Genomic DNA, 26,909 nt, shown 5'->3' on the forward strand with positions numbered 1-26,909 from the left:
TTCTATGTCCTAAAATGGTATAATTTTGGCTCATTTTTCACGAAATGGATAGAAACATTCTATCACAGTCCTACCGCTCGTATTCTAATTAACAATTCTTTATCCAATAAATTTCCCCTTCACAGAGGCACTAGGCAGGGCTGTCCTCTCTCACCACTACTTTTCAATTTAGTGTTGGAACCTCTTCTTTCTGCTATTAGACAAAGCCCACTAATTAACGGTATCCCCTCCTTAAACCGAGACTTCAAATTAGCAGCCTATGCTGATGATGTATTAATTTTTCTTAGGAACCCTCAATCTTCTCTTCCTCATCTTATACACATCATCAAACAATACTCCTGCTTCTCAGGATACTCTGTCAATTGGGAGAAATCAGAAATCTTTCCTCTGAACAATAACATTCTCCAATCAGACTTGACTAACTTTCCATTCACATGGTCAAATGAAGCTGTGAAATATTTGGGGATTTTAATACACAAAGATCCAGTCCTTGCTCAAAATCTTAATATATCCAAAATCAAAAACTTAGTTCTTAACACTACATCTCGGTGGTCTCCACTATACTTGTCTTGGTGGGGCAGGATATCATCCATCAAAATGACCCTAGCACCTAAAATTAATTACATTCTCTCAATGCTCCCTCTTTTATGCCAGAAATCATTTTTCCATTGGCTAAATAGGAAGCTATCTGAATTTATATGGAACAAGAAAAAACCTCGAATTGCTCTAGCCAAGCTGAAGGCCTCTAAAATTAACGGTGGTCTTAACTTCCCTGATTTCTACCACTATTATATTGCTTCATTAGCTAAATATGGAGCCTACTGGGTTAATGACTCCTTTTCTCAAGACCCTCCTACTTGGTTTGAAATGGAATGTTTTCTATGCAAACCTCTTCACATCTCTTGCTTACTAACGATATCAATACCCAGACACTTGAGAAAATATCCTCTTTTCATTTCAACGCAGCATGCTCTCCATCACTTAGATGATATAGCCGAAATCTCAGTTAGGGTTAGCCCACTCATATCCCTTTGGAATAATCCCAAAATACAAAACCAAGGCAAATCCCTTTCATGGAAACGGTGGCAGCGGGCAGGTATATGGTTTGTTCATCAACTATTTACTCTTAATACGACAATTCCTTTTGATATACTTTGTTCCACATACCTGCTACCATCCTCTGCTTATTCACAATGGATTTTACTCAGTGAAATACTATCTTCTGTGTATATACAATATGACTTTATGACTTCCAAAAATACTATATACCACTGGTCTTCGTAGTCTCTATCAAAAGGAAAAGCTATATCTTTTTTCTATAATATTCTAAGAGATCAATCCTTTACTTTTTCATATCATACTATGAAACACTGGGATAATATATTAACCATTCCGCTCTCGGACATTGACTGGGAACTCTTTTGGTCTTCAACAAACCGCCCACTTTTATCTTCTAGAGTTTCACAGTCAATGCTCTTTGTTATGTGGAATGCAATATGGACCCCATTTCGCATGTGGAAAGCCAAACTAAAACAAGATTCCGTTTGCTGGAACTGTTTGAAAGAAGAGGGAACTCTAGATCATATGTTTCTCCATTGTACTTTGGTCCGCTCTTTTTGGAACCAAGTCTGGAACACCATACAATCTATCACTAACTGCTCGGAAGAGATTTCTATGGACATTATAATCCTTCGATCTCAACATCCCTGTTTCACACAATCAAATTGCCCTCCTAAACTTATTGATACCATGATCGTGACTGCTCTCATGCATATTTTAAAAAATTGGAAACTATCTTCGTCATTAAATTATACGTTTTGGTGGAACTCTCTTTGTATGTACCATAGATATGAATCATATGCATATGAAAATAGAGTTTCGCTCCGAATATCCATGAATATGAAAAATAAAAAATCACCCTGGTCATTCTTAGATTCATATGTTCGCTCTACTTTGTAGACACTTCTGTCTTCCCCTACCTATTCTTCACTTTTTTCTCTTTATTTCCTTTCTCTTTTAATTTTTATTCTATTCTATCTCATTTTCTTTTCTCATACAATCTTCACAAATAATTTCATTATTCTGAGCTTTTCTTAATATTATGGTCCTATATAGTTAATTGCATATTTATAGATCATATATATACAAAATGTTATATGTATTTGAATTGCTCATTGTATTTTTCCAAAATACTCAATAAAAATTTATTGAACTAAAAAAAAAAAAAAAAAAAAAAAAAAAAAAGAAGTGTAAAGTACAGTTTTGCCTTTACCATAAAGGGGGAGGGGGAATAAAAGGGCTTCTGGGGAGTGACAGAACGTTGAAAATAAGTTCAAAATGCCGCCTGCAAGATAAGTGCGTGATTGTAAATTTTAAATGAAATTGTGAATATTTATTACACCTTTTTAAGACCATTTCAGGTTGTAGCGACTTTACTTGTAAGTTTGGCTTAGCTCAGGGGTGGGTAATTCTGGTCCTCGAGAGCCGGAGCCAGGTCAGGTTTTCAGGATATCCAAAATGAATATGTATGAGATGGATTTGCATGCGCTGCCTCCTTGAGAAGCAAATCTATCTCATGCATATTTATTGTGGATATCCTGAAAACCTGACCTGGCTCCGGCTCTCGAGGACCGGAATTGCCTACCCCTTGTTTAGCTGAAAAGCATTTTTTGTATTTTAACAGGAAGGTGTTCTGATTTTATTATAAGATCCTCCCGTGCAATGAATACAAATTATTATTTTAAAAGGTAATTACTGAAGTACTATTGGGAGAGCTTCAGGTTCTAATTTTCAGCAGGCAATCTGACTTGCAATATTCTTCACAGCCTGCTCAAAGCCAGGCGCCTCTTTGGCCTGTGTTACATGGAAACAAGGAAAGGAGTGTGATGAGGTGTGGCCTAGTGGTAAAGCTGCCGCAGCACCCTGAAGTGGTAGGATCAAATCCCAGCCCTCCTCCTTGTGGCCCTGGGTAGGGCTACCAGATTTTACTTTAGTAAAATCCAGTCCCCCCCCAGACCCGCCCCCAGGCCGGCACAGTTCCACCCATCCCCGCTCCGCTATGCCCCAGTTCCGCCCTAGACCTGTCCTAGCCCTGCTTCTGCTGCCTGCTCTCGTCAGGCAGGTGGGTATGCGCGGATGCCCTCCTGCCCGACGCGATTTTGAGGAAGCTTTTCAAAACCCAGACCAAGTACCGGGTTTTGAAAACCCATCCAGACCCCAGGACATGGGTTGCTTAGGGAGAGATATGGCCAGTAGGAAAAAGGAGGTATTGATGCCTCTTTATAAGACTTTGGTGAGACCTCATTTAGAATATTCTGTACAATTCTAGAGGCCTCACCTTCAAAAAAGAAATAAAAAGGATGGTGTTGGTCCAGAGGAAGGTCTTCGTCATAAGGCGTATGGGGACACACTTAAAGATCTCAATCTGTATACTTTGGAGGAAAGGCGGGAGAGGGGAGATAGGATAGAGACATTTAAATACCTACGTGATGTAAATGTGCATGAGTCGGGTCTCTTTCATTTGAAAGGAAACTCTGGAATGAGAGGGCATAGGAGTACTGTGTTCAGTTTTGGATGCCACATTATCAAAAGGATGTGAAGAGAATGGAGTCGATTCAGCGAATGGCCACCAGGATGGTCTCAGGACTTAAAGATCTCCCATATGAAGAACGTTTCAGCAGGCTGCGCTTATATTCTCTCGAAGAGCGCAGAGAAAGGGGGGACATGATAGAAACATTCAAATACATCACGGGTCGCATTGAAGTGGAGGAAGAAATCTTTTTTTCTTATGGGTCCCACAGCTACAAGAGGGCATCCGCTAAATCTCAGTGGGGGAAGATTTCATGGGAACACCAGGAAATACTTCTTCACTGAAAGGGTAATTGATCCATGGAATGGTCTTCTGCGTCAGGTAATCGAGGCCAGTACCACGCTCGACTTCAAGGGACGATGGGACAGACAGGTGGGGTCGCTCCAGAGGAATGCTTAAAAGTTGGATTCTCGAGGGAGGGAGGGTTCTTGAGTGGGCAGACTTGTTGGGCCGCCAGCCCTTTTCTGCCATCATACTCTATGTTTCTATGTGATAGGCTCTTTTTTTACAGAAAGGGTGGTAGATGCGTGGAATAATCTCCCGGAAGAGGTAGTGGAGACAGAGACTGTGTCTGGATTCAAGAGGGCCTGAGATAGGCACGTGGGATCTCTCGGAGAGAGAAAGAGATAATGGTTACTGCAGATGGGCAGCTCTATGACCTCACAATGCAGGTGCACAGAGCCTTAGCCTATAGGAAGAGGAGATGCAAATGTTAAGAGCCTTAGCCAATAGGGAGAGAAGGAAACAGTGGATGCTGCAGATGGGCCATTTGGCCTTTATCTGCCATCATACTCCTGTGTTTCTAACCATAAAGTTCTATGACATCACAATGCAGGTGTAAAGAGCCTTAGCCTATAGGAAGAGGAGATGCAAATGTTAAGAGCCTTAGCCAATAGGGAGAGGAAGAGATAGTGGATGCTGAGGATGGGCCATTTGACCTTTATCTGTCGTCATGTTTCTATGTTTCTATAACCATAAAGCTCTATGACCTCACAATGCAGGTGTACAGAGCCTTAGCCTATAGGAAGAGCAGATGCAAATGTTAAGAGCCTTAGCCAATAGGGAGAGGAAGAGATAGTGGATGCTGCAGATGGGTCATTTGGCCTTTATCTGCCATCATGTTTCTATAACCATAAAGCTCTATGACCTCACAATGCAGGTGCACAGAGCCTTAGCCTATAGGAAGAGGAGATGCAAATGTTAAGAGCCTTAGCCAATAGGGAGAGGAGGATATAATGGTTACTGCGGATGGGTAGACTGGATGGGCCATTTGGCCTTTATCTGCCATCATGTTACAATGTTTGTATAACCATAAATCTCTATGACCTCACAATGCAGGTGCACAGAGCCTTAGCCTATAGGAAGAGGAGATGCAAATGTTAAGAGCCTTAGCCAATAGGGAGAGAAGGAGACAGTGGATGCTGCAGATGGGAGACTGGATGGGCCCATTTGGCCTTTATCTGCCATCATGTTTCTATGTTTCTCTGATTTTCATATTATATAGAATTTAAGTTCTTTAGTTTGGAGTTAAACTAAAACCATCGCTGGGCACGGAACGCTTTATTTTTAGATGTTCAGCACATAAAGAACAATGTGTCAGAATTAAAATGGTTACTTGATAGAGGGTGGGTAATGTACCTCGCTGTGTGTACTTTTCAGAATGCTGTGTGCAACACGGGATGTATAACTTTCTTTCAGATGAGAGCGTAAGACAATTAGAAATGGTGGGAGTGAAATGCAGCTACGGTAATTGCAGTGTTCTTGCATTCCATTTTGTGACCTTTTGTGTTTCGTTTGACTGCAGAGATGCAGCGAGAGTAAGCCTGGTGCCTCGTATTGAAAAAAAGCAGTACCTGTATGAAGTTCGGGATTTGGTGGTGGTGGTGGTATGTTTTTTAAAGCTTTAGCTCATATTTTCATTAGTTGTGCAAGGTTAGTCAGTGTCCAGGTATGCAAAGTATTCTCCTGTTGCCCGAGAGCTTACTAAGGGGTCCTTTTACTAGCTTCTTTTACAAAGCCGCACTAGTGGCTGCGCTGCACTAACGGCCCCGAAGCCCATTGAGATTTAAAGGGCTTTGGGGCTGTTGCCGTGTGGCAGCCTCTAGCGGGGCTTTGTAAAAGAGGCCGTAAGGCGCTAGCCGATTTAGTACGCGCTAAACACTAACGCGTCCATTATATTCTATGGACGTGTTAGCGTGAAGCGCATGCTAAAACGTCTGGCGCTCCTTAGTAAAAGATGGGGTAAGTTCGTACCTGGATCAGTGGAAGGTACAGTGTGGCACTTGGTGGTTTTCTTTCCACCCCTTTGGATTTCCAGTTCCTTTGGAAAGGCAAAAGGGATGGGATTTGATATACAGTGATACCTTGGAATCCGAATTTAATCCGTTCCAGAACCCCGTTCGAGTTCCAAAACGTTTGAGTTTTTTCCCATTGAAAAGAATAGAAACTGAATTAATCCGTTCCTAGGTCCCAGAAACTCAAATTTTAACAGAAAATACACTAGGTTTTAAGGTAAAATGTTAACAAATATTCCAAAGCAGCATTCAGATTCTGGGGCACAAACACACACATACAATGTGCAGGGCGTTCGGATTCCAAGACAAAAATTACTACAAAAAAAAGGTCGGATTCCAAAACGTTCGAGTTCTGGGGCGTTCGGATTCCGAGGTACCAATGTACTTCCCTTCTATGATTACAATGTTGAGTAAAATAGTATGGTCCAGTGTTTGAGATAGTATATAGAATTAAATAGATATAAAATAAAACAAGGTAATACCTTGTTTGGATTGTTTGATTAGTTTTCAAAAGGTAACCACCTTCCTCAGATCAGAAATAAGCAAATGTTGACAACTGCCAGTATATAAGTAAGTGAACAGAAAAGTTCTAGATGCTATTAGCTTGAGGCAGAAAAAATGTGTACTGCAACACTATATATATGTATGTAACACTAATATCAGTAATAAAAAAAATTTTGTAGTGAGAAGATCTCAGTGTGGATTGGTCAAGTCAAATGAACGGAAACCATTCAATCCTTCAATCCGTGTGACAACCCAGCACATCACACCATCATAGAATCTTACTCGTCTGTAGTGAATCAAAATAACAGTGCACAAAAACACTCGTGATAAATCATACAAAATTAAATTAAGTTACAGTGACAAATTAACTGACAACAAGGTAGACTTAACTGCACGGCCTGCAAAAAGCAGGAGCTCCCCAAACGAGTTTCACAAGGGGTCCAATTGCAGAAGCTGTACTCCAGGAAACATAGATGGGTCAACTGATTCAGTTTTGGACATAATCCTTTTTCAGGAACCTGTCCTAAATGAACTTCCAAGAGAGAGTGCCCAGATTAGAAATGGCAGTTGAAGAGGCAAAGCCCGGTAGTCCCCTCTTGTGACCCTGAGCAAATCACTTAACTCTCCATTGCTCTAGGTATTAAAGCAAAAATAGAAAAAACACCTTAGAGTCTAAGGTGGGTTTTTTTGTTTTTGTTTTTAGACTGTGAGCCCACTAGGGACAGAGAAAGCATCTGTATGCATTATGCAAACTGCTTTGGTTGTGCTGCAGAAAGATGATATTATCAGATGCCTGAAAAAAATGTACCGACTCCAGCTCTAAAAATGTGTTTTAAAATTATAATATATGGTAAATTGTATACTTATCTTTTTTCCTGGATCTAAAGTTATATTTACAAATACTTTAGATCCAGAACAAAACATTTTAAAGTCTAATATCAGAAGGAGCTGGAGTTAGCAGAAAAATGCAGAAGGAGATGTCGAAGGCTTCTTTTGTACCGACTCCACAGCCCTGGCACCTAGATAACTATCCAAACCACTTAGGACAACAAACTTGTCGAGAGAGTTTATCTTGATGTGGGCCTAGAACAGGCGTAGACAATTCCGGTCCTCGAGAGATGGAGCCAGGTCAGGTTTTCAGGATATGCATGAGATAGATTTGCATCTCAAGGAGGCAGTGCATGCAAATCCATCTCATACATAGTCATTGTGGATATCCTGAAAACCTGACTTGGCTCCAGCTCTCGAGGACCGGAATTGCCTACCCCTGGTCTAGATAATGCTCTGAAAATCTGGCCCAAAGGAGGAGCAGTCTCCCAGATAGGAGCCGCTGAATAATATTGGGGCCCTAGGCTAGAGCTGTAGAGGGAGAATTGGAGAAGTCAAGGGTCAAATCTCGCATCGCTGTGATGCTGCTTGTGACCTAGGGCAAGTCATTCCTTGCCTGGGCGACAGACTAAAGATGCCTATTTAGTAAATAACATGTTAAAAGAGCAATGATCAGCAAAACAGCTCATTATGCAACGTAATAAGGTAGCTTGTGGTAAACTTCACCAAGCTGCCTTTTAGTGAAAATGAACATTTCAGGAGATGCTCTCAACTTTTCTCAGGAGTACAGGTCTGCGAATGTGCAAGCCACGGCTCCCAGAGATACTTGAAATGTGGCAAAGGTGGCTGCATAAAATGATATATTGTTACTCCCATCCCCTGGTACCTATCCAAGGAGTCCTTTCAGTGGGGGTGAGGAGCAGGAGTAATCCTTGGCTGCTCCCTCTTCAGAAACTTTCAAAATATGGCTTATTTTTATTAGTTGTTTTAGCTTTGGTCAATACAACACGTATAAATCTAAGACCCAAGCTGTATATACATTCCACAAGCTGTTTTTTTAGTCTTAAACAATAGCCTCAGCCCCACCACTCCACCGCTGTGTTAATTTACCATTGCGGGAAGAATTACGTGAGAGCTCATCATTGGCTGATTGTACTAATTTTTTAATGAAATTTACTTATTTTTTTAAAAAACTTTCTTAATTTTTAAATAAATATTTTACTATACTAATGTACTTAGCTTTTTTTTAATGCTGAGCCAACGTCTGGGAGTCAAACCTGACATGCCATGTTTCGCACTAAAAAGTGCTTTATCAAGGGTCTCCCTAAAATAATAAGAGGAAAACGGGCTGTTACAAACTACTCAAAACCGCCCCCTCTCCCCCTTCAAAAAACTTCTCAACTCGCAATATCTTAAGTACTCACCATGACCGCCCGTGTCATCCGACTATTCAAATGTAAGAATGTAAGATGGCCGCGGCATCTCAATCTTAAAATTTAAATATCCCTCCTACCAATCGAAATCACCTCCCCCTAAATCCCATTGGCCCAACCTCATCCAATGAGTGAAGTCCACTCAATTTCTGCATTCAGCCCCCGTGGTTCTACAGTATCTAACATGAAAATGTGCCTTTGTTCACACTCATTAAGCTTATACAGGTCTTATACGGGACCCTTATAAGCTTAATGAGTAGCTTCCCTCCAGCCAGCTATCGTAAGCAAGGTAAGGGGGGAGAAGGGGGATGTAGGCATCAATTCTGCTGCAAGGAGGTGTTGTGGGAGGCATTGCTTGGCAACCAGAGGGAGTAGGCATGTCTCCCGCTGCCGGGCGGTGTCGGGGGTGTTGATTGGCAGCGGGAGGAAGTGGTCCTCCTGCCGATCTTTTGGGGGGGGGGATTTTGTGCGTTTATTCTGCGCATGTGCCGATTGCTATCACCAACGATGGTCACCTGCAAATTTTGCGAACCTTTGCTACTCTCCAGCAACCTCATTTGCATGCGCATTTTTGGGAGACTGAATCATTTTTTTAAAAAATCACTACAATAAGGGCTGCGACGGCGGCCCATCGTTTATTTAACACAAAGTTTTGAGAATCTAGCCCCCCCCTGTGAGGTTTTCAGGATATCTACAGTGAATAGTTGAGAGAGAGAGATGCGTGTAATGCATCCATCTCATGAATATTCATTGTGGATATCCTGAAAACCTGACAGACCAGGGTGCCTCCAGGACCAGGTTACTCAACCACTGCTGTAAGCACTCTAGGGACAGGGAGGCATTTTCTGCATCCGCATGCATCTCGTCTGAAACCACCAATGAAAAGATACGAGGTAATTGTGGGTGAAAAATAAAAAATAGCCCCATCTAGCTGATACAGCTGAAGACCGTGTATTTAAATGTAGTTTTTGGCAGTCGGTGCTGTAGCTCTGGTCTCCTGTTTGTTGATATAATTACACAGTGTCTGCATGGGGTGGAAGGCCTGGGATTAGTGACTCACCCAGCCCTGGGATCTGCACCCACATCCCTCCTTTAGGCCCAGTTCTTGGCCCAGTTCAAACAGAAAGCACAAGGGGGAATCTAATGAAAATTTAACACTGGTGTGTTGGTTTCTTTCTCCAAGGGAACCAGAGCCAGGTGGAGGATCGACAGTGTATAATTGTACCGTATATATAGCATGGGGTGGTATACATTTTCTCTCCCTCTCGTTTCTTCTTTTTCAGGAGCTCTATATTCTGCCCATTCCTTTACTTTTTGGTTCGGCTACTGCATTTCTTTCCAGCGGAAGACATTTAAAACGGAGCTGCAAGGAGGAGCCCGGATGGTAGCAAGGATGAAACAATCTTAAATTGGCACCTTTTTACAGTAACTCCTGGGCACGCCTCCATTTTTTTTTTGTTTTTCTCTCAGAGCATTTTTTATAAAAGGGAAATGTTGAAGGAAACAGGAGATTTTACTGACTAAAGCAATGTGGTCTCAAACTCAAACCCTTTGCAGGGCTACATTTTGGATTTGTAGGTACTTGAAGGGCCGCAGAAAAAAATAGTTAATGTCTTATGAAAGAAATGACAACTTTGCATGAAGTAAAACTCGTTATAGTTGATAAATCTTTCCTTAATTCTGATAATTTCAGCTATACACCGCTGAAAGCAATGAAGAACTATCGAAACTTCACTTTCTGCATGTTGCACTGTTTTCAGCGGAGTATAGCTGAAATGATCAGAAGCAATTAAGCAAAAAGATTTATAAACTATAAAGAGTTTTTACCTCATGCAAAATTGTGATTTAGATTCTAAAGTATCAACTGCAAGAGACAAGATTTTGGTGGAGTCCTCTGGGGGAGAATCAATATCCGACTTGTGCCATAAGTGTCCGGTGGTCGCGTCCGCAACCGCCTTCAGCTCTCACCTCCTCCAGCACCGGACACAACTGCCATCTTACATCAAGCAGTCACCGCCAGGAGAGGAGCCGAATTTCGCGAGAGTTCACGAGATGACGTGCACGCGCACAAGCTGCACTGCCTCCAACGGTTACCTTACGTTCTGGAACGTTGCCCGCCTCAGTGCTGTAACCTCACGCAAGCGCTTTCCTGCGTCTGTACGCGACTGTCCTCTCCACTCCACCTCACAATCGCGTACAGACGCAGGAAAGCACTTGCGTGAGGTTACAGCAGTGAGGCGGGCCATGTTCCAGAATAATAGTAACATACTGAGTACCTGGCTGGCCGCAAGTTTGAGACCACTGCTCTAAAGCAATATGAAGCCAAATAACAACTCAATGAGCTGACCGCCATACTTGGAGGAAAGGAGAGATTTCAGAGCATATTTTTATATCTAAAGTTCTAGTAGAACAAGAAAGAAGGGAGATTGAGAATTAATACCAATGAAAGATGTTCTAGCACTGTGCAGATGAGATGATATTATGAGTAGAGAATGACACGGGGACCGTTTACCGCAATAAACTGTGGTCACCGCAGTAAATCCGCAATAATGGGGACATTTGCAACTGTTTTACCGCAGGAATGGGGACAAGATCTTTCACCATCTCACAGGAATGGGGACAAGATCTTTCACCGCCCCGTGGGAGCGGTGAAAAGTCTTGCTCCTTTGTTAAAAAAATTGCGCCCGTGTCAGACTCGGCATGTCCTCCCCAGCTCTTCTTGTGCCTGTTTTACCTTCAGGAGCCAGCCATGCCACGATGAAGACAGAAGGAACCCAAAACCAAAGCCTGCGACCAATGTGATTTGAAAAATAAAATTACCAGAATATTTCAGATTTGAAATATATATCCTGCTAGAGCTGGTATTAGACATAACTGGGGACCGCAAAGTCCAGGCTGTGCTTCTTTAGCTTCCAGCTGGCTTAAGTCTCTCTCTGTGCCAGGGGGCAGTTGCCCTAGTTGCTCTCCCCTAACACTATTCCTGCCATTTGTGACTAAAGTATTCTGCTAGCTTGATTTTTCTATGTAGCATTCTGTAGTAATTTGGTTTGTTCAGTTTTCACAATAGTGAAGGAGATATTTGTGAAAGGGAGGGGAGATGGGTTTTGTTGAACCTTGCTCTGTGTTTATAAAATTACAATTATACAGACTAGTCTCTTTTTATACTTTAATAAAATAAGTTCAGCATAAAATCATATTCGAGGCTTGTGTGAGTGGGATCTGACAGTTTGCAGGCCGGGGACTGAGCTCGCGGGGACGGTACAGGAACTAACTTACGGGGACGCGGCAGGAATGGTGATAAATTTGGGTGGGGTTTGTTTGTAGTTTTGAGGGGGAGGGGTTTCAGTTGTTGCCTTTTGAGCATTTCTAATCTAATCTTTCAATTTTTTTTTATACCGATTCATCCCAACAGGAAGGCTCGCCTCGGTTAACAAAATATTAATAAAATTATGCAAGAGATTAGAACAGAAATTAAATCTTTTTGGCTAGAATTTAACTTTTATGATTGATTACCGTATTTTCACGCATATAACGCGCATACATATATAACACGCATACGCGTATAGCGCGCGGGTCCAAACCATTTGTGTAAAAAAATTTTTTTATATAGCACGTACACGCGTATACCGCGTATGCTGCTATAACCTCCTCCCGCCACTCCCGCTTACTCCCTCTTCTGGGCTGCGAACCGGCATCCTCCCCCCCGCTCGCGTCACCCCCCTCCCCCGTGATCCTACATCCCCCCCCAGTACCGCAAAAACATCGGTCGCTTACCCGATTGGGCACCAGCACCAATGCACAGGACGTGCCGATGCGAGTGCCCGAAGATCCTCCCTCGTTGGGCTGGGCTGGGCTGGGCGGTGCGAGGGAGGATCTCCCTCGCACCGCCCAGCCCAGCCCAACGAGGGAGGATCTTCGGGCACTGGCATGTCCTGTGCATTGGTGCTGGTGCTGGTGCCCAATTGGGTAAGCGACCGATGTCTTTGCGGTGCTGGGGGGGGATGTAGGATCGCGGGGGAGGGGGGGTGACGCGAGCGGGGGGGAGGATGCCGGTTCGCAGGGGGGATGCCGGATCGCACTGAAAAAAAAAATTTGTATAACGCGCATGATTATACTCGGTTCGTGAAAATACGGTATTTGAAAAAGAAGTAACATTAGTAAATTTCTGAAATAAATGTGTCTTCAGTACTTTACGAAAAGTGGGTAGATGAGAGAGAACTCTAATTATAGAAGGAAGGTCATTCCAAACTTTTACGAATAAAAAAAAGAAAATGATTGGCCATAGTTTTTAGTTCTTTAACAGTGGGAAAGCCAAGTTTATATTTCTGAGAGCTCCTAGAATTAGAGATTTCTTGTGAATTAAATGAGACGGGAGCCAAAGGAGAACAGACTCTTGGGCCATTCAGAAACCAGATTTATGAGCTTCCAAACGGCGCATTCTGAATGCTGAGTCCCCACATCCTGTTCCTATGGGTGGTGCGGTGTTTGGCATGCACCGCTTGGCAGTGCACCTTTGTACAAGCCTGCCTAGAGCTGCCAGGGTGATTGTATGTGTATTGTTTTTTTTGTGTGGCTCAGTGCCAAGTGGCTATTCAGGAGCTCGGGCAAGCTGACACAGATGTAGACTAAAGGCTTCATTCAGTAATTTACCTTTCCGTCTAAATATAGGCTGGGACAGAAACTCATTGAAGTCTTCTCACTGTCTGTATTTAAAAACTGACAGCAGATGAAGATAAAAACCTTTTAATCTGCCCAGATTACCTCCTGGCACAGCGCCAAAGACTCCAGCCAATCTCTGGCATTTTTCTGTGCTTCTTCCTCCTCCCTGGGGGATCTTCTGTGCTTATCTCCGGCTGCCTTGTGTTCAGTTTTGTACCCGCCTCCACTGGGTCTCCTCTGGAAGCCTTTCCTGGGCATTCACAACACTTTCATTGAAGAAATATTTTCACACACACAATTTGTAAGTCTACTCCTTTCCAGTCCATTGAGGTGTTCAGCGAAACTTGACCACTCCATCTCCAACTTGCTGACAACAACGAGCGACTTTAAATCATTTCGAAAGGGAATCAAAACCCTGCTATTCAAAAAATGTATCCAGATATCTTAACTCTTCCCCTGTCCTCTCCCCTCCCTTGTAAATCCCCCCCCCCCAAAGTCTCACCCTCTCTTGTAATTTCTTCTCTCCAAAGTATCAACCGTGTATACAGCTCCCTAAATTGCAATTCTCCTGGAAATGTCCAGTTAACTTCTTTGTAATCCTATTTCCTAAACTGTAGTTTTTCCTGGAAATGTCCAGTTAGCTTCTTTTGTAATCCGCCTAGAACTGCAAGGTAGAGAATGACACGGTGACAAAATTCATCACCGTTCTCATCCCTGTGGATAACCGCGGGAAATAATCCCATGTCATTTTCTAGTGTCTATTTCAACCTCGGTCCTTCTACACCAGCATTCTTCAAAGCAAAGCTTACGGGTCAGTGGTTGTGGCCATTCATACTCTGATTCTTCCCTCTTTCCTTAAAGAATGACATGAAGATGGTTTCCCGCGATTATCCGTGGGGACGGGAACGGTGATGAATTTTGTCACCGTGTCATTCGCTACTGCAAGGTACAATCGGAATAGAAGTCACTAATGTAATGTAATATCCCTCTAATTCTTTATAATAGTGCATATTTTGGTCCATAAATACTCTTTTTTTTTTAAAGATCTTTTTAGAGATTCATTTCTATGTAGCCTCCTGGCACTAGGACTTCACTAGCTTCCATCCTGCCTGCTCAAAGGAGTTCAGGGTAAGGCATCAAGGTTTCAAAATGATTTGGGGAGGGGGCTAAAAAGAATACAAATTACTCCTTCTTGGATATAATGGAACTTGCTCAATATGGGGGGAGGGATGTGCTTGGCACCCACAGAGCTGGAGACTGTGGTACAGGGTCAGTTTATTTCCGCATGGTTATCCGTCATCCTTAGATAGAGGGGAGTACACTTCTCCCTCCGTATTCGCTGTGATAGGGGATTAACAGACTCGCAAATACAGAAAAACTGCAAATAACTTTTTTGTGAAACCGCAAATAGCACGGTGGGAGACCTGGCCTGTTCCCGACGGAGAGGCAAAAAAACACGGTGAAGAAAGTGCCGGGAATCAGCAATTTTATCTGTAAACGCTTGGAATCGGCGATTTCTCTATGCAAGCTGATGTAATTTGGGGGGAGGAGCCAGCAAGCTAAAACCCGCAAATAACTGAAACCGCGATTGCTGAAACCGGGAGGAGTGTACTTTATTTGGGATGGGGCTGCCTCTAAGTAGACAATCTAAAACATCGAACATTAAAGGATAATAGGATTTGATATACTGTTTTTCTGTGGTAAAATCAAACTGGTTTACCTTTATTACCGTATATGCAGATACTTTCAATGAAGGTTCTTAACAAAGTATTCAAAGAAAAGGAGCCCCCCACTGAGAGAAGAACTGAGGGTCCACCTGTGTGGTTGAAGAAACCTTCTGAGTCTTGTCTGCAAGAGAATTCTGTTCCCCTTGAATCTATGTTGCTTTCAGGAATATATTGCGAGCAATAGCCTAGGTCCAAATCTTCTGGACCCCCCCCTGACAAAGACGGAAAGACCCCATGCCTCCTTGTTTGTTTATGTAATACATCGCAACCTGATTGTCCGTGCGGATAAGAAGGACAGGGTTGATCTTCATTTTGGAGCGTTTTGTCCGCGCATTCATTTTCTCAGTGGTCCGTTGTGGACGCGAAAGCTGGACGTTACGGAAACAAAACTGAAAGATTTTGAGCTTTGGTGCTGGAGAAGGATTTTAGGCGCGCCGCAGACCGCCAGAAGAGCTAACGGATCAATTCTGGAAGATATAAAACTTGGCTATGTCACTCGAAGTCCAAATGATGAAGTTACGACAGTCCTATTCTGATCACACCATCAGAAGGAGAGAGATCACCGTTTGGGAAGATCGAAGGAACCAGACGAAGAGGGCGGCCTGCGATTAGATGGCTGGACGTGTTGAAAACAACCATAGGGTTGACGCTGGAGGACCTTTCCCGACTAGCACAAAACTGATTTCTTTTTAGATCTGTAATTTATCAAGTCACGAGGACTCAACCACGAGTCGACGGCACCCAACTAGATACTTTCTCTGTCCCTAGTGAGTTAGATGTCATCGACTTGTGTTCGTGTCCTAGCGACTAGGACCTAGATGCACTAAAGACGATCGATAAGACTGCGCGGGTCTGCGGCGATTCAAAAAGAGCTATTGATGTACTAAAAGGTTTGCATGGAAATGATTCAAGTTTATTAGTTACTTGAGATACCGTCTATCACAGGTATCTCAAAGTCCCTCCTTGAGGGCCGCAATCCAGTCGGGTTTTCAGGATTTCCCCATTGAAATAGAAACATAGAAAGGTGACGGCAGAAAAGGGCTACAGCCCATCAAGTCTGCCCACTCTACTGACCCACCCCATTAAGTCTGAGTGCTGCTCGACCCACGTAGGGATCCCACGTGGATGTCCCATTTATTCTTAAAGTCGAGCACGCTTGTGGCCTTGATTACCTGCACCGGAAGTTTGTTCCAGTGATCTACCACCCTTTCTGTGAAGAAATACTTCCTGGTGTCACCACTAAATTTCCCTCCTCTGAGTTTGAGCGGGTGCCCCCTTGTGACTGAGGGTCCCTTGGGAAGGAATATATCGTTTTCCACCTCGACACGTCCTGTGACGTACTTAAAAGTCTCAATCATGTCACCCCTTTCCCTGCGCTCCTCTAGAGAGTAGAGCTGCAATTTGCCCAGATCTTGTGCATATTCATTGTGGAAATCCTGAAAACCCGACTGGATTGCGGCCCTCAAGGAGTGACTTTGAGACCCCTGGTCTATCACAAATATCTAAACGGTTTACAGTAAGATTAACAGTATAAAAACAGCTCTAGTTAAAAATAAAGGGAGACTAACATGAAACCAAGAGGAAATGGGGGAATGGAAAACATAATTACATCGAGATAATAAATTAAAAAAAGTAAGGGAAATGGAAAATCACAATAGGGTGGGAATCGCTTCTTGGAAAAAAGTTTGTCATCCTCAGCTGGAATGTCCAGTGTCAAATGCTAAAAAGTGTCTTTTGAATAAGAATGTTTTAAGTTTAGATTTGAATTTCTCCAAAAAGTATCCTCGTCTCTCCCGAATGATTGATGGCTGTGAGAGCAACTCTTACACATGTGCAGAGGCGGCAGGCAGCAGCCCCCTGCCACTCGGCTGTTCAGGGCAGGAAATCCTTTTATTTATTTTTTTTTTAAATGGGGCACAGATGCTGTACTTGTTACACATGCATAATATCTGCCCCATTAAAAAAAAAAGAAAAAAGCCGTCCCCATCAATGACGGCCCTCCCCGATGACCCCCGATAAACGCGGCACCAGGAATCCTTCCCCTGCCCTAATGAAAATCGACAGAAGGGATGCCCATTCCCTCCTGCTATGCCGAAAACCCCCCTCCCCGGCGGCAGCGAAACAGCAGAAATGATGCCCACTCCCTCCTGCCACCAAAGGCCCACGCCCACACCAGGCACTCCCCTAAACATCCCCTACTCTCCCCCCCCCCCCAAAAAAAAAGGCAGGAGGAATGTCTTCTCCCTCCTGCCACTGGAGGTCCCCTGAGATGTGTGCAAATAAATTAGTTAACAACCCCAAAATTGCCTGCTAACAATTATTGATGTTACTTGGCGCTAAGTTGGATTGGCCCGCGGATCTGTCCTAGTGCGATTCTCTAATGATCAGCCTCCAAATCCTCTCACGTGCAGCCCAAATGGGGGCTTGGCCTTGGGAGGGGCATTCCAAGGAATTATGTGCAGTGCTCTAGAATTTGAAGGATGCGTGCCAGAATTTGCGCCAGGTTTCAGCTGTTGTACAGCACTCAATCCAAAGCTGGGCGTGAGAATCCCCGCTAGGCGCTACGGCAGAGGTGTCAAAGTCCCTCCTCAAGGGCCGCAATCCAGTCGGGTTTTCAGGATTTCCCCAATGAATATGCATTGAAAGCAGTGCATGCACATAGATCTCATGCATATTCATTGGGGAAATCCTGAAAACCCGACTGGATTGCGGCCCTCGAGGAGGGACTTCGACACCCCTGCACTACGGTATAAATTGCTCGTCCTGGAGTGTTTATTTTTCCTGGAACCTATTTTCAACACCATTTACTGCCATTTTTCTAAACGTTTTTCTTGCATAATTGCACCTTAAAGGTTGGAGCCCGCTTTGTAGAATTTCCCCAGATCTCCCCTTTTTTTTTATAAGAACTTAACCCCTCCCCCCCCCCCTTAGTTCCCTTTAGCATTCAACATTTACCTGCCTAACCACAAGGCTTTTTGATGATTTTAAGTACCCATCAGTACTAGCTTGGACTTTCCCAGACATGTAATCTGCAAATATTTAAAGGGTAGTTATTTAAGGTCAGGCTTTTAACCGCAGCTTCATTTACCATGGGAGTGACTAAACCTGCAGTTAGTCACCCCTGCTGTACAATCAACTTCGCTAGCACTGTTGTTTCTTCATCCCAGGAGCATCAGACTGTTTCGTAGTACGGTCAAACCTTGGTTTGCGAGCATAATTCGTTCCAGAATCTTGCTTGTAATCCAAAGCACTCGTAGAGCAAAGCAAATTTCCATATAGGAAATAATGGAAACGCAGACGATTCGTTCCACAACCCAAAAACTTTAATACAACATACTATACGTACTTGTATCGCAAGACCTCGCTCGTTTGGAACAGTCACTACACTCCCGCAGCGTCAGAGAGAGAAGAACCATCGGCTCAGCTGTGATGATGTGACGCGTGTATACCGTATGTACTCGTATTGCAAGACTTTGCTCGTTTAGAGCAGTCACTACACTCTTGCAGTGTCAGAGAGAGAAGAACCATCGGCTCAGTTGTGATGATGTGACGCGTGTATACTGTATGTACTCGTATTGCAAGACTTTAGTTGTTTAAAACAGTCACTACACTCCCGCAGCTTCAGAGAGAGAAGAACCATCGGCTCAGTTGTGCAAGATGAGCAAAACACTCGGCAAACTTTTGTCTCGCAAACCGAGCATGTTCCGATACACGAGCACCTCCCCCCGCTCTAACCGGCATCGCACCCCCCGAACCGGCATCGCAACTCCTCCCCCCCCGTGAGAACCGCATCGCACCCCTGTGCTGAAAGCGGCATCGGCCCGCCCTCCCTCCCAAACATGCTTCTTACCCCATCTGCTGTTTGTGCGAGTGAAAGAAAGCTCCCACCTCTTGCCTGGGCTGGGCCTTGAGCATCTGCGCATGCTCAAGGCCTTCTGGATCTCGTTCTCTCCGAGAGAACGAGAGCCAGAAGGCCTTGAGCATGCGCAGATTCAGTTCCGTTGGATTTTTTTTTTTAGAGGGAGGAACCCCGGATGAGAGCTAGTGTTAAAACCGCAGCTTAGGCCGTCCGTTTTGGCTTTTCTTTATTTATACACGAGAGCACTGTCACCAGATGTTCATTCCACCGTGCAGACGTGGCTCTGGCCCCCAGGAGGTGACTATTTGTTGAATGTTCTGGACTCTTTGTTCCAAACAAGAATTTTTGTTGGCTCTTCTGGGTGTTTTCAGATACATATACGCAGTAATGCAGTAAATGACATCGGATAAAGGCCCGCATGGTCCATCCAGTCTGTCCAAAAAGGTGACCAGAGCCGCGCCCACCACGATGTGTCGGCCCCCAGCCACCCATGCCATCCATATAAGCACCAAAACACGGAGAATATTATGGTTATGTTTGTTTCTATTATTATGCATGTTTTATTGAGAGACACTTAGGTTTTAAGAAGGTTATACAGAAATTAAATAACCGTCGTCAACCTAGCAGTCAAGATCAATTCGCTTGCAGCTTGTGAAAAATATTTAAATGATTTACAACCCTGGAGCTGCCAAAGTTTAACCTGTCTCTTGCCATTTCCAGGACACGGAATGTACAGGTCTGGCATCGGCCCAAGTTCCCCCCCACCACCAATGCTGAATAGTGAAGATATCCAGAGCCTAGGAAGGGGAACCTGCCTAGACTCTTGTGGGTTGTGCTTTTCCTGTGACTCTGTCCAAAGATGACCGTTTGCTTTCCCTTCCCTTGAGCGTGACTTTTAATGAGCTCCTTGGGGTCCGTACCCGAAATAGCTTTACTCTTCCTCCAAGCAGAAGTACAGTTTCTCTCTCCCCTGCTTTTTCTTTCCTTTTCTATAGGATGAAAACCTTTTTGTCCTCTTCCTTTTGTTCTTTCATGGAAGCTAGCTCAGACTGCCCTCTGCTGGTTATTTTTCTGGCTTGGCAGTCTAAGCTTCCAGTTCAGTGGGGAACAGGACTGGGATCCGAAGGCATGATACTTCCTTTGCAGCCACTTTGATTCGTTTCCCCCCCCCCTCCCCCAATCTTGATCTAGTCCAGCCACTGCAGTGATGACCCTTGGCCGAATTCCATGTGCAAGGGCTCTTTTCAGAAGTGCAGTCTCAATTCTTTCCCAGATCCTGACCAGCTCATGGGAGTAGAGGGTCTAGGGCAGGGGTGTCAAATGTCGGTCCTCGAGGGCCGCAATCCAGTCGGGGTTTCAGGATTTCCCCAATTAATATGCATGAGATCTATTAGCATACAATGAAAGCAGTGCATGCAAATAGATCTCATGCATATTCATTGGGGAAATCCTGAAAACCCGACCGGATTTCGGCCCTCGAGGAGGGACTTTAACACCCCTGGGGTAGAGGGTCTAGGGCAGGGGTGTCCAATGTCGGTCCTCGAGGGCCGCAATCCAGTCGGGTTTTCAGGATTTCCCCAATGAATATGCATGAGATCTATTAGCATACAATGAAAGCAGTGCATGCAAATAGATCTCATGCATATTCATTGGGGAAATCCTGAAAACCCGACTGGATTGCGGCCCTCGAGGACTGACATATGACACCCCTGATCTAGGGTAAAAATGTAGCTTAGGCATCTGTCCCGCTGCCAGGTTTTAAACAGTGCTGTCACTGCACCGGCACCCCTGGACCATTCACTGATTTTTGTTGCCAAAAGCCAATGCCGCTCTTAGAAAATGGCTCCGCGATTTTCAATAATTCGCCGGAGTGCTCATTTTAATGTTGAAGAGCTCATTTGCATGGCAATGGCACTGGTAGAAAGCTCGTTAAAGACAGAGATGAGCCGTTTTGATAATAATCCGCCGCTAAAATGCGTATGGGCTACGCTGTCAGAAACCAGTTTAGCGACCGCGTTAAAATTTTTGAGAATCTGGGCCCTAGGCCCATATGCCACCCTAACTAGTACACTTGTGGTGGAAAGTGTGGGCCCTCCAAAAATCCATTGTGCTGCCATACAGATGACACCTGCAGGCATAAGGGCTATTGGGATGGTAGAAAGATGGGTACGGTAGGTTTTGTAGGGCTCATCATATAATGTACGAGGGTTAGGATGCGATGTGTATCTAGCACTCTTAATGTGAAGTTCACAGCAGTGCCCCACTGCTCTGCTGGCTTGTCTGTGTGGCCGGGCCATTAAAAATGCTGGCCCCTCCTACATGCAAACAGCTTATTTTGGACTTTCCCCCCCCCCCTCCCGATTAATGGCAAAACAAATTAGATGTCTAGCTAGCTAGGCCATTAAAAAAAAAAAAAAGATAGATGCTTTGCAGGTTTGAAAATGAACACTCTCTCCACCCGATTTTTGGATGTTTTTTCTCAAAATGTCCAAAGTAGGACTTGGCCATCCTATCAAAAATGCCCCTCCACACCTTCCAAATCTCCAGTTGAATTCTAGTTTTCAGGCTTTTCACTCGTGCTTTAGACAATATGGGAAGGAGAGTAATGGAAAACATTCCCTTCACGTATATCTAAGATAATAATACCCTTAGCGCACATGCGCACTTCAATTTTTGTGGCTCCATGCGTCCGTCGCTCTGTGGTCGGCAGAGAAATGTTGCAGAGTGTGGCGCATGCGCACATTGGGAGCCGACATCGGGGAGAGAAGGAGGCGGCGGCATCGACCGAGCTACGGAGCTAGGGGAGGGAAGGCCACAACTACTGCACAGCCTTCTCCTCTGCCTCCACACTCCCCTCTGGGTGAATTTCCGGGTCGAGGATGAGGATTTGTAGGAGGCTGATGGCGCTACCGCAGAGGGGGTGGGATGTTTGGGGGGGGGGCAGTCAAAGGAAGGGGGAGCGGGGCGCAGGCAGGGAATGGGACAGAGGGAAGGAAAGAGACAGATAAGACAGCGGCCAAGGAGTGAGAGAGAGAAAGAGATAGAAAGACAGGCAGCGGTCAAAGAGAGAGAGAGACAGAAAGACACACAGGCAGCGGCCAAGGAAAGAGAGAGAGAGAAAGAGACAGAAAGTCAGACACACAGCGGCCAAGGAGATAGAAAGACAGACAGCAGCCAACGAGAGAGAAAGATTCAGAAAGACAGACAGACACACAGCGGTCAATGAGAAAGAGACAGAAAGGCACATAAACAGTGGCCAAGGAGAAAGAGACAGAAACATACACAGACAGCGGCCAAAGAGAGAGAGAGAGAGAGAGAAAGAAAGAGACAGAAAGACAGACACACAGCGGCCAATGAGAGAGAGAAAGAGACAGAAAGGCACATAAACAGCAGCCAAGGAGAAAGAGAGAGAGAAAGGCAGAAACATACACAGACAGCAGCCAAGGAGAGAAAGAGATAGAAAGACAGACAGACACACAGACAGTGGCCAAGAAGATAGAGACAGCGGCCAATGAGAGAGAGGAAGAGACAGAAAGGCACATAAACAGTGGCCAAGGAGAAAGAGCGAGAAAGAGGCAGAAACATACACAGAGAGCGGCCAAGGAGAGAAAGAAAGAGACAGACAGACACACAGCTGCCAACGAGAAAGAGAGAAAGAGATAGAAAGACAGACAGACACACAGACAGCGGCCAAGGAGACAGACAGACAGCGACCAAGGAGAGAGAGACTGAAAGACAGACAGACACACAGAAAGACAAACAGCGGCCAAGGAGAGAGGGAGAGACAGAAAGACAGGCAGACAGAAGCCAAGGAGAGAGAGAGAGAGACAGAAAGAAAGACAGCGGCCAATGAGAGAGCGAGACAAAGAAAGACAGACAGCCACATCTATTCTAGCACCCGTTAATGGAACGGGCATAAAGACTAGTAAAAATATAAAATGTAATAGTGATGGCAAAATATTAATATCCATATGGTATATTGGGTGAGTTTTTATTTTATTTTTAGAAGTTACTTTACTAGCCCTAATAGGTTCTTAATACAAAATGAGCTTGATTCTAATTTGCGAAAGTAAAAAATATGCTTTTTTTTACTACTCCATCCCCCACCTCATTAATACTGGTAATCTACTATTGCTGAAGAGGATATCCTAAGATATGTGATCTTCAAGTGGTTAAGTTCCAGTGCTGCCTCGGCAAAGAAGTCGGCAGCCCATCAAGGCTCTTCTCATATATGCTCAGTTCACACCCAAGGGATACCTTGTCAGCGGACTAGAACAGGGCTAGGCAATTCTGGTCTTCGAGATCCACAGGCAGGTCAGGTTTTCAGGATATCCACCATAAATATGCATGAGAGAGATTTGCGTCGCAAGGAGGTAGTGCGTGCAAACCCATCTCATACGTATTCATTGTGGATATCCTGAAAACCTGACCTGTCTGTGGCTCTCGAGGACCGGAATTGCCTACCCCTGGGCTAGAAAAGTCCACTGACTTCTTTGCTGAAGCAGCACTAGGACTTAACCACTCGAAGATCACATAACCTAAGGCAGAGTTTCTCAACTTCTTCAAGCCAAGTACCCCTAAGTCTAACAAATATCAATCGAGTACCCCAAGCCCAAGCTCCGCCCCTGACTCCACCCCCATAATAATAGTACTAATTGCAATGCGATTTCTTCCATTCGTTTTTCATATGCATACAATATAACCTTTGGTCCCTTTGACCAAAAGTACCACCTTCCCATCACCCTTGGGCCTTCCCTAAGTCTACCTTTCTCTTAGGGGTCTAGAGCAGTGGTCTCAAACTTGCAGCTCGGGGGCCACATGTGGCCCTCCAGGTACTATTTTGAGGCCCTTGGTATGTTTATCATAATCACAAAAGTAAAATAAAACAGTTTCTTGATCATATGTCTCTTTAGCTATAAATTACAATATTATTAAGACTTAGCCAAAAGGAAAGAATTATATGTATAAAGAGTTTTACCTCATGCAAAATTGTCATCTAATATAATAAAATGGTAGACGCGCATGCGCACTAAAAAAATCGTGTTCCCTGAGCTGTCCCGTTTTTTTTTAGTGCGCATGCGCGGGTTGTACGTCACCAGTCAATCCCCTCCACAGGTACAGTGCTGAGGTCCCGCCTCCGCCCTACACGGCGCCGCCAGACCCGGCCCTACACTGAGATCCGCAATCGGGTTGCCATGGAAACCCCGCCGCAGCCTCGCGGCTAGGTAGGGGGACAGCAATCGCGCTTATGTTCAAGCCGCCGCCACGACTCCTCTCTCGAACCGCACCAGGATCGAGAGAGGAGCTGCGGCGGGGGCTTGAGCATAAGCGCCATTGTTATCCCCCTACCTAGCAGGCGGCCTTCCTCACCCGGCCCCACCGTTCCTTCCCTTCAGTTCAGCTCCGCCTATGTTAAAAGGAGCTGCTTTGAAATTGGAGCCCTGCCGCCATCGTAACACGTTCCCTTTGCCGCGGTCCCATATGTCAGAGAAGGAGCGGGACCAAGGTAGAAGGGAATGTGCTACGGCAGTGGCAGGCCTCCGATTTCGACGCGGCTCCTTTTAACATTGGTGGAGCTGCACTGCACTTGATGGAGGGAGGGAAGGAAAGGTGGTTGTGCGCTGTTGAGCCCCTCTTTGCCCTCAGACCCTCTCCTAACTGCTCCCTCCTGTCTCGGACCACTGGGGGGAGGTGCCTGTCTTCAGCTGCCGGGATGGAGGGAGGGAAGAAGAAAGAAGGGGCCCTGGCAAGCGAGTTATCAAAAGCCAACCATAGCCTGGGACCCCTACATGATATGAATAATGACCAGACAACAAAAGGTAAGAAAAATAATTTTATTTTCTGTTTTGTGATTACAATATGTCAGATTTGAAATGTGTCTTGAGGGAGGCTGCTGCCACGGCTTTGGACAGAGGGGTACCATTTTCGTGGGAGCCGGTCTTCGGAGAGGCTTGGGACGTGGGGACGGATGCGGGAGGGGCTGCCGCTGCGAAGGGCTTTGGTGGGGGAGCCAGCCAGACCGCAAGTGTGGGGACGTAAGCGCGGATTGGTCAAGGAGCCGCCGCTGCTGAGGCTTTGAAATTGCTCTCCCACCGTCACTCCCTCCCGCCCCGGCTCTGCCTCTGCCCCTGCCCAAGTTCAAAAGCAGGAGACATCTAGCACCCGTTAATCTAACGGGCTTAAACACTAGTTTCTTTAATAAGACATTAACTATTTTTTTTCTGAGGCCCTCCAAGTACCTACAAATCCAAAATGTGGCCCTGAAAAGGGTTTCAGTTTGAGACCACTGATCTAGAGGGATTATGTGGCTCACTTTTAGCTAAGGATGGTGGGGTGCCTTACTGGTTTCAATTTCAGTCCAATCTAGCCAGATCTAGTTTCAGCTGAAACTGAAAATCCCAGTCTGTTAACCCTGGTATGTTTCTGCTTAAAAATAATCAAGCACGGAAAAACATTAGAAAAAAATGTTCTTCAGAACAGGGGAACGGGAATTTCTGGTTTTTAAGAAAACTTTATCTATGTAAAAGGTCAGTTGTGCAGAAATGAATCATCTAACATTTAAGTGTGAATTTTTTTTCACCTCCTAAGAAATAGCAGTTGGGCTGGCTTTCCAAAGCACAAAACTGGCACTGAATGTTACCTGTTTAGCAGATCCCTTGTGTGATGCAAACATCAACGTCCGAAAAACACCATGCATGCTAAGAGGAGGAGGTGGATCTTATCACTAGGGGCAAGTTTCTCAAAAGTTTTAACGCCGTCACGAAACTGTTTTCTGGCGGTTTAGCCTGTACCCAGTTTAGCGGCGGATTATCGAAAAGGATTATCGCCAATGGGTTCTTCAACATTGAAATGAGCCCTCAGGTGGATTCTTAAAAAAAAAATAATGCTGAGCCATTTTCAAAAAGCTGACAGCTAAACACGAAAGCGTAATTGCCGTCAAACACAAGTCACTCCACTCCTTTACAAAAACTTGAGATCCACTGTACAAATTCTGCAATTGATGGATATCTCGTTGGTTCCTTGACACGGCTAATAACATCTTAATATAATAAAACGGTAAGCCGCGCATGCGCAGTTCCTATGCGTGCATCCCTTTTACGTGAGCTGTAGCTAGGAAGTGCGCATGCGTGGCTTACGGTCTTCTTCCTTCCCCCCCCCCCCCCCCCGCCGAGGTGGATGTCGGCCGCAGCGGCTGCTGGCCACCCGAAGCTCTCTCTCTCTCTTCCTCCCCCCCCTCGAGGCGGATGTCGACATAAGTAGGGCATGGAGTTCAGGAGGAAGGTATGGGGGAGAGGAAAATACTGCACAGGGAAGTGGGGTGGGAGGGAAATGCTGCAACACACGGAAATGGAGGGGCAGAAAAGGGGTTGATGGACAGGGGAAGAGGTGCTGATGAACAGGGAGGGGGGGCAGAAAAATGAAGACAGGCCTACTGCTGGACAGATGATGGACAGGGGGAGGTAAAACAAAGGGAGAAGGGCTTCTGCTGGATAAGGTGAGCAGTGATGGGGTGGTGGAGGACACAGGGGAGGTAAAAGGAAGGGAGAATGGACAGGGGGAGCAGGCAAGGGGTGGTAGTGGACAGCCAAGGAAAAAAAAAAAAAAAAAAAAGACAGGCAGAAATACAGAAAGCGGCTAAGGAGAAAGAAAAAATAAAAAAGACAGACACACACACACATATATTCTAGCACCCGTTAATGTAACGGGCTATAAGACTAGTTTGATAATATTCTTCTGTGTTTACTATGCTATTGTATGATCTTGACGCTATCTCTCTCCTCAATGTCGCTTTATCACTGATGAGTGACGTACCTTACATTTAGAATGACCAATTATGCATCTTTTCTCTACTTTTGTGTTAATGAATGATGCAGTGTTACGTCGTCGTTCTTACTACCATCTTTGGGCTCCTTTTACAAAGCTGCGATAGCGTTTTTTAGCGCACACAGGATTTTGGCGCGCACTAAACCCACGCTACGTGGCTAGAACTAATGCCAGCTCAGTGCCGGCGTTAGC

General features: G+C 44.9%; 1 protein-coding gene across 1 annotated transcript in view; it reads left to right on the forward strand.

Annotated features, from left to right (window-relative positions):
• The window catches only part of TSKU (tsukushi, small leucine rich proteoglycan), a 70,048-nt gene that overhangs the window by 41,184 nt on the left and 1,955 nt on the right, over positions 1-26,909 (forward strand). The window lies entirely within an intron of this gene.

The sequence above is a fragment of the Geotrypetes seraphini genome, chromosome 6 (genome assembly GCF_902459505.1).
Source record: "Geotrypetes seraphini chromosome 6, aGeoSer1.1, whole genome shotgun sequence".
Classification (NCBI taxonomy): Eukaryota; Metazoa; Chordata; class Amphibia; order Gymnophiona; family Dermophiidae; genus Geotrypetes; species Geotrypetes seraphini.